Source organism: Ailuropoda melanoleuca, chromosome 19 (genome assembly GCF_002007445.2).
Source record: "Ailuropoda melanoleuca isolate Jingjing chromosome 19, ASM200744v2, whole genome shotgun sequence".
In the NCBI taxonomy this organism is placed as follows: Eukaryota; Metazoa; Chordata; class Mammalia; order Carnivora; family Ursidae; genus Ailuropoda; species Ailuropoda melanoleuca.
The window spans coordinates 10,464,960-10,473,789 of record NC_048236.1 but is presented as its reverse complement, the minus strand read 5'-3'; the positions used below and the strand labels follow the sequence as shown (position 1 = coordinate 10,473,789).

The 8,830-nt window shown below is 47.9% G+C and overlaps 1 long non-coding RNA gene across 1 annotated transcript; it reads right to left on the bottom strand.

Annotated features, from left to right (window-relative positions):
* Positions 1–5,976: 5,976 nt before the first annotated feature.
* Positions 5,977–7,794, bottom strand: LOC117797168. Its single transcript, XR_004622090.1, has 3 exons — positions 7,476–7,794; positions 6,192–7,164; positions 5,977–6,049 (listed from the first exon to the last, which is right to left on the bottom strand). It is a non-coding gene; the product is annotated as an uncharacterized LOC117797168 (long non-coding RNA).
* Positions 7,795–8,830: the final 1,036 nt, after the last annotated feature.

The window sequence follows — 8,830 nt, the reverse complement described above, 5'->3', positions numbered from 1 at the left end:
GGGGAGAGGGGCTGATGGAAAAGGGGCACAAAGGAACTTTTTGGGGTGATGTATCTCGATTGTGGTAGTAGTTACTTGATTGCATATGTTTGTTAAAACTTGTAGAAATGTACACCAAAAGGGGTGGATTTTATTGCACATAAAGGACACCTAAATCCACCTGACTTTTACCAAAAAAATGATGAGCTTTCCTGTTCCCAAGATTAGAGCAGACACATATTGAGCACTTAGTAAAGAATGCTCTGTTCTACCACTTTGATTGCATTAGCTCATTCAGTCTTCATAGTAACTCTATTCTGTTTTATTTTGATCATCTCTATCTTACTGATAAGGGAAGTGAGACTTAGAAAAGTTAAGTAACTTGCACAAGACCACACAGTGATTACAGCTGGAATTCAAACCCCAGATCTGTTTGGTGCCAAAGACTGTGGGTTTCACCACTGTGTTCTATGGCCTCTCAAGATAAGTAAGCGTAGGCTGATAAATATTTAAGAAGTAGACTGGTCACATTTATGTTTGCCTGTACCTTACCCTTCCGAGAGTCTTTCTTGGCTCATCTCATTTACTCTCAGATCAGAAAGGCAATGGTACACCCCCACCCCAAACAGACACACATCCCAGGAACAGATTTCCCCCAGTTGCCCCAGTCTGACATCCTCAGTTAGAGTGAGAGACCCATTCCTGTCAGTAGCCTTCAGTGAACTACCAATGAGTCAGATCTGGGTGACTGTTTTTGTAGGAGGATCCCCCAGAAATTTCTTAGGGCTGTGTGGCCCTCCTGACCAAGCCCCCAACCTATGCTCTCACTGGGAGCCTTACAGTTCCAACCTACTCACCACAGCAGCCTGGTATGACAAAGATGGCAGACTTGTCTCCTGCTGACAGAAAGTTCCCTTCTCAAGGTCATGTGCTTGTGACCTGGGTCTGAGAACTGCAGCTCGTGCTACCTCAAGAGCAAATGAATGGAGCGCTGTGTGCATTAGCGGCTGGTGCTAGCACACGCCGGAAGTCAGGGTGTCCAAGAGTCTTCCCAGCTGCTTTTCTCTACAATAGACTGCTTTTCATAAAAAAAATTCTGGACGTTAGTGTAGAATTAACGTAGAGCAAACTTGTGGGGACTCGGGGTTGGTTCTGGCCCAGGAAAAGAGGTGCCGAGCCCCACGTCTGGTCTTCTGGTTCTCTGCACGTGGTATGTATGCTGCAAAGCCCACTTCCCGTTAGCAAGGCAGTCAGGGAGTGCACTTTATTACGACAGAAGCTTTGGGCATGTGCCGAATCCACTGCTGCAGAAATTTAATTGGTCACGTAGCAATTTGCTCAGCCAGGGACCTTCGATCAGAAGTAGCCAATGCAAACACGCTGGAAGGGCAGTGATCCACCCCAGCAAATGCCACTTTGTGTTTTCATCTGCTTCACTTAGGGAGCAATTTGGTCCTCTAAGACTGCAGGTGAGTCACTGATGCCCGTAGGGCTGGAGGAAGGTGCTTTGGAATCGTTATAAGACCACCTAGGCCACAGCATAACTCATCGGTCATAAACCTTTATTGGGCTCCCGGGCCAAAGGGCAGGGTTGGTCTACCATCTCACTGATGCACTTGCCCCCTATTCTCACTATTAAGGAAACCTGTTGGTACATTTGGTCAGTTTATGATGAAGACAGGGAAGGCTGGGACAGGGTTGGGTACATTTTGGTGGGATGGTGAGGAGGGGAGAAGTATAGGAGACAGGGCAAGTTTGCAGATAGGGAGCCTTTCCTGAGCTGATAGAGACTCTCAAAAAGGTGCTCTTGAAGCCAGGGACATCTTGACGCTGAAACGAGGGGATCAAAAGTAGTCAAGGAGATCTTGAAGGAGCAAGTTTTGTCTGTTCATGGTTTGGCCTGGGATAGAACGTATCTGTGCTGCTTTAAATTGTTATCAGTTGTTTGTACCTCTGTATAAAGGAGTTTTTCTTTTTTTCTGGAGAAGCCATGAAAATAGTGGACATCTGATGGGAAGAGTCATGGTCAAGGGAATAAAGGACCTAGAGGAGTAAAGACTGGAGACAAAAAGAGCAGACTGTTGCTTACCTTTGCAGCCCAAGCATGAAGGATAAAGAATATAAAAAACTGAGTGGGACTGGCTCAAAGCAGCCAAGAGATCAGCCAAAATGCCAACAGAAGACCAGTCTTCGCTCCCGAACACTGGGTAGAGAGATCAAGGAATGGGCCCTCCTGGAATTTTATCTCCTCCAACATTAGTAATCACATGCTTGAAACCTATAAAGCCATCTTATATGTTTAAGTAGAAAAGAATATTGCTACATTTAGAGTTGTCCCTTTTCCCGTTTCTTAGAAATCTGTTTTGTTATTTCAGTCCTCTTAAATCTTTTTGCTTCAATAATCTTTATCCCATTTAACAGATAGCTTTGGGGTGACTGCCTGTGCAAACCTCTGCAAAGCTTATTGCTTCCAGTGGGAAGGATGGCCATTTCCTAAAATTGCTCTGTGCTCTATGCTCAGGCCATTATGAAAGAAACATTAGTGTATTCAAAAACCAAGCACCACTGTATACAAAGCACCATGCTGATAAGGGAGGAGTGTGTTTACCCAGAGTTATGCTGCCCTTGCAGTTCTGAAGATTGGGAATCCCTGATTTAAAGGAAGTGCCATGGGATGGGAAACCGAGTTATGAAGTTTCCATTTCCACAATTACTTTCACCCTCTGCAACCCCCCCCCCAACTTGGTTTTTCTCATCTATAAAATGCACAAGATCACAGTTCATTGATTTAGGTCGTTTGTTCATTGATTTGTAAACACGGATCAAGATGCCAGACCATCATTGTGCAAATTGGCCTTGCTCAAAGCCATGGAAACTAAAATAAATCAGACCTTGGGCCAGCAAGCGGTCAGCATGACCTCAGGAGGCAGAGACTCATAAGCCTTCTCTGTGCTCCTTCCCATGCTGAATAGTGGTTCACTGATGACTTGCCCTCCCTCTTGGTCTCCTAAGCACCAGAAGATTTTTGTCCTCCCCCACCCCAAAGGTTTAGTTATCCGCAGAATGTACCCGTATGTACAACATCAGATTCCATTCTGGTTCCTAGCACCAGGGGAAAGGCCTTAGAAACTTTGACAGCACAGGATGTTTCAAGTTTAGCCTTCAAAATAAAATATAAAATAAAATAAAATAGTATATATATATATATATACATATATATATATGTTGGCTTGTAGAAAATTTGGGAAATGCAGAAAAACACAAAGAACAACTAAAATTTGCCTTTAATTATGTTTTCTAATATTTTTTATGCATATATATCAGTCAAAGCCACCTTTAAGAATATATTTCAGAGCAAAAACAGTAGTTGTGATATGTTGTCTCTGCTTGTTCTATAACATTGCCCAAGCTTCCATGGAACTTTCTTCATCCTTTGCCTGACCCTCTGACCCGATCAAGAATAAGCCCATTCTTGGCCGGAGAGGGAGAAGATTAAAATTCTAAATACGGTATGGCAGTCCCTTCCCAATTATCTGGGATTATGTAAGACACTTCCAGGCAATAAGGTTTCCCTGTTTTGTTTTATTTTGTTTTTGGCGAGGGGAGGTGTGTATGGAGGGCAATGCCAAGAAAAGCACTGGATTATTTCTTAGTCCCGAGTGGTCATAGGGCAAGCAGCAGGGGCACGCAGAGAGCACAGACTCTCGCACCCCACCCCAGACCTACTGATTGCGAATCTGCATTTTCACGAGATTCCCAGGTGCTTCCGAGCTGCACGGCTCACGTGTGAGAATCACTGGCCTGTGGGCCCCCTTTCTGGCCTTCCTCAGATGGTATTGATTGTCAGGATTTGTCCATAACGTTCACACCTCCTTGATGTTGAAACCAGCAATAAAAATCCCACCTCCATGGGAGTAAACACCGTTTCCTCAGGCCACAGCTCACATTCTTTTGGGAAAACTCTAAATGTGCTACTTTCTAAAGGTCTTGAGAGTTGTGGGGTGCTCCAAATGGAAGGTCAAGGGAAGAGGCCAGCCTTCCACTTTGCCCCCCGCCCCCCCACAAAGTCCATTCCGGGGTCTGCTGTTGTGTTTGTGGATCCTAAAGTCATAGGAAATCATTCACCCCAGTTGGGGACCAGAGAGAGATTCACAACAGAGCTCTTTAAATTCTGTTGGGGGAAAATCCACAATGATTTTTTTCCCCCTCCTCTTTCTCCCTCTTCTCTACCACCACACCTGCCTTCCTTGAGGACTCCAATGATTCATGGAAGCTTTGCTTGTCCACCAGGGGGCCCCAAGAGGCACAGGCAGGGCGCTTGGGATCCTGAGGCCCCTAATCAGGCTAGCTGGGATCAAGGACTCTGAGTACAGTGCTGCGCGGATACAGGGAGAAAAAGAAATGACAGAAGCCAAAACAGTCGTGTCTGTCTGGGCTGCCAGCCACAACCATGTGTGGTCATCGGGATGGATGTGGGACCAGCCCGGGCCCCCAAAGGACTGCTTTCATTAGGCCTCCCCAAACCAGGCAGCTGTCCCGGGGCAGCCTTCAGAAGCCACCTGGGAGGAGCGGTGCTCCCCCTTCTCGGACAGGAAGCACCTGGGGTTCTCTGTCAAATCATTCCCCTATCCCCTCACAGACTTGAGAGGTGTCACAAAGCCTTTGTGCCAGGCACCACAGCTCCCTCTGGTTCTGGCCCTGGGGCCTCCTCTGTCTTTTTGGCAGCATCTGACAAATCCCTCTGGCTTGGCCGTAGAGCTCTCCTCTGGTGCCTCTTCATTCCGATGCCTGGCTTCCTAAGCTCCTGGGGACTGATCTGCAAACTCTTCCCTGGAAGGATCTGGGACACTTCTTGGGGTGCAGTCCTTGAAGCAGCAGGGGGAAAGGGGAAGGATGGTTAAGAATGGCTTCTTCTTGACACTTGGGGAGCTTACCCACAGCACCCTGTTCATCCTGGCAACCCCTGCTTGTGGATAAAGCCAGCAACCATGCTGGTTTTCTTTCCGGAGGTGATGGAGCACAAGAAGTCAAACACTCAGGCCCTGGCATCGCAGAGACTGGCATCCAAACTAATGGAGCGATCCAACTTTGCTTCCTGAAATTTTAGGCCTCAATTTGCCCTTTCTAAAATGGGGACAATACCTGCCTCCTAGGTCATTATGTGGATCAAATGAGATGCTGAGTGTAAAGCACTTAGCACAGTGCCTGGTGCTTAGTAAGGGCTCAGTAAAAGGTAGCTGTCATTGTTGTTATTTTCACCTAAAAATGGACAGCGAGTCATGCCAGATAGCCTGACGAGTCAGTGCTATATCCCAGAAGGCCCGAGAGTTTCAGTTCTGGATCTGCTTTGAATTAGCCTTGTGTGCCCCAGGTTCTTCATCTGTAAGACGCAGGCGACACTATCGGGCTCTTTGTTCTGGTAGCTAACATTTATTGACGCTAACTGCGTACCAGTACCAGGCAGTGTTGGAAGTGCTCATGCTAATTCGCTTGATTCTCACCACATCCCTTTTTGACAGATAGGAAACTGAGGTAGAGAGGCAGTGCGCTCAGGGTCGAGCAGCTACAACAGATGGAGCTGAGGTTCCAACCCAAGCCTGCATCTCTGCCTTTCTTACTGTGAAAAATCAAATGGTTTCATGATTATGCAAGTGCTTGGGGAGTGGGAAGCACTTTACAGGCATAGGATGGTATCACTATCCAAGTCTCTTGGTGGTTGGTCTTCGCCTGGGATCCTTAACCTTTCCTGGCCGGACGTGGAGTTGGGGGCTACTTGAGGTTTTCCTGAAACCTTTTAGTGTCCACCGCCCCAAATATCTGTTGAAGTCCTAGCCCCTAGTGCCTCAGAAAGTGGTCATCGAGTTAAAATGAGGTCATTCAGGTGGACCCCAGCCCAGTACGACTGGTGTCACGTGGACACAGACAAGCACAGAGGGAAGATCGTGTGGGGGAAGTCACAGAACGCCACGTGAACACGGAGGTTTCAAATGATCCTCTCCAAGCCAAGGAAAGCCGGCGGCTATCGGAAGTTCAGAGAGAGACATCGGAGACAGCATGGCTCTGCCAGCACCTTGATTTTGGACTTGTAGACTTCGTCCCTGTGAGACAAAAATTTTCTGTAGTTCTAAGCCATCCAGTCGGTGGCACATTGTATGGCGGCCCTTGGAAAACGAATACAGATCAAGGATGGTGAAGNATGGCTCTGCCAGCACCTTGATTTTGGACTTGTAGACTTCGTCCCTGTGAGACAAAAATTTTCTGTAGTTCTAAGCCATCCAGTCGGTGGCACATTGTATGGCGGCCCTTGGAAAGGAATACAGATCAAGGATGGTGAAGGTGAAGAAGGAGACGCGTGGGAAGGTCGAGGCTGATGATGGATAAAGGGTACTGAGAGGAGCCCCATACCCCTAGGTGTGCACGTGTGTGTGTGTGTGTGTGTGTACGTGTGCACATTTTGACAGTGTAAAAAGCGATCTGTGACCTCACCAAGCTTGAAGATCATTCTTCCCAAAGAAGATCACATGAGAGGCAAAATGAGCATGAAATCCTATTCCGTCTCCACTGGAACAGGTAAGAACGAGGAATCTTCTCGCTGAGACCATGCAATTGATTCCAACCCATTTGTTCTGCAGCAGAGAAAGCGAGGTGCAGGGGAGCTCAGCTTCCTAGACCAGCAGCAGATAACAGGGTGCAGTTGGAAATCCAGTCTTCTCTTTGCCCTGGGTGGGGGGAGTGCCGTTCTGTCACACCAACCCTCGGAGACTTCCTTGTGGTTGGCACACAGGAATTTATTCTTCCTGTCGCCACTTCTTTCAAAGATTACATTCTGGTTCTTTTTAAAGGAAACTTGATTGAAATATAACATACATACAGAAATGCGTCCCTCAGTGGACAGCTCAGCGTGTCTACAGCCATGTAAGCAGCACCCAGACAAAGAATTGGTACATCAACAGCACCCCTGAAGCCCTCCTGCCCTCCCAGTTGCTAACGCCAACAAAGGAACCACTATCCTGACTCCTCACATCGCAGATTGGTGTGGCCTGTTTCCGAGCTTGATATAAATGGGATTTCACAGTACTCTTTTGTGTCTGCCTTCTTTCACTCCACAGTATGTTTGTGAGATTTGTCTGTCTTGCATATGGAGTAGTTCCTTCTCACAGCGATAGATTGTTCCACAGTTCTGGTCTTTTGAACAAAATCAGGGGGTATACGGAGAGAGAAGTGTCATGAAATAATTCAAGCTTAAAAAAAAAAGTTAAAGCAAACAGATTGCTGAAGCAACAATGACAAAAGTTGGTTAATCTTTACCCATTGGATCCAATTTATTGGCCATCTATTAAAAACCACTTTCCCAGATCACTCCCCAGCCTCCTTTTCCTCTCCTGCTTCCCTGCGTTCCCACAGCCTGGCTGCGTCACACTGGGCTGCCCCAGGCTGGAGGTTAACCAGCTGTGTTCTCCCCAGGGTGAACCCATCTCCACTTCAGGATAACTCACAGCCTGGACTGTCCCTCACTGGACCAGTGGGGCTCCTGTCCATTCACCAGCATCAGAGCCACCTTCACTCCCAGGCAGGGGAGCTGGCTCTCACATCTGAAATTTCGGAGCTCTTCCCCTCGTCAGGATCAGCCTGGGGATAAAGTTCCAGCAGCCCCCAGCCAGCCAGAGGCAGAACGGAGTCTGCAGAAGTGGGCTGGTCCTCTGCCCAATCCCTCCCCTGGCAACCGCTGCAAAGAGTCACTCTCACTGCTTTCTCAGGCTCTGGCCTTCATTCCCCAGAGCGTGTGGCTGGATGGGGCTGCCCCCTCTTCTCAGCTTTCCCTTGCCAGACCACAATCGGCAGATTTCCTCATGCTCATCAACCTTTCTGGGGTCTCCCTTTTCCTAGTAACGATGACCTAATCCCAAAATGCAGTGTTAAGGGAGCTCCAATGCAAATCAGTGGGACTGCCTTCTTGAGCCCAAGTCCATATAAGGTACGATTTCTGAGCCAGGACAGGGAGAGTGCTGAGTGTAAGGCCGCACAGCTGACTCACCCAATGTCCTGCTCCCTCCCGCTCCCTCCCGAGGCTGAGCTGGCCTGCTCCAGTTTCCAGTGACATCAGCATTGCACCCAGGACAGACGTTGAAGACAGTGAGAGGCAGGACTTCTTGGGAGACTGCAATGTAGTTTTTCTTTCTTTCTAGGCTCCCTGCTTCCTGGGAGGCTGTCCTTTCTTGAATGTAACTGAGTGCTAATTTGACTTGGCGCTTTTTCTCCAGGAGGTCTCTTGTTGTAGGCATGGTGGTGGTGGGGCGGGGTGAGGCAGAGGCTCCGGAGGCTTGCTCAAGCCGGGTCCACACCGACCCTTTGGAACTGGAAGCAGTCATAGGGCCCCACCCTGACACTGGGCAGAGTTCAGTATTCACAGCTCTTTATGGGAGCCTTGGCTATTCTTCGGTCCCTCCGGTTGGCTAGTTTTTATTTGTTTTGCTTTCGGTGAAGTCTGAGCAATGGAACTAAGAAATTCTCAAACAGGAAAGAATAGGGATGGCTGAGTTACCAGACTCTCTTCAAAACTCATTAATGGATACTCATGTTCTTTTTATTAGCATCCTTACCGCCATTCCAGTGCCTGTTAAAAGCAAATCCTGGGCTTCTAGGTGGCTCAGTTGGTTGAGTGTTTGACTCTCGATTTCAGCTTAGGTCATGGTCTGGGGATGGGGGTCTTGGGATTGAGCCCTGTGTCAGGCTCCGTGCTCAGCAGGGAGTCTGCTGAAGATTCTCTCTCTCTCTCTCCCCCTCTCCCTCTGCCCCGCCCCATTCTCTCTCTCTCAAATGAATAAATGAATCTTTAAAAAAAAAAAAAAAA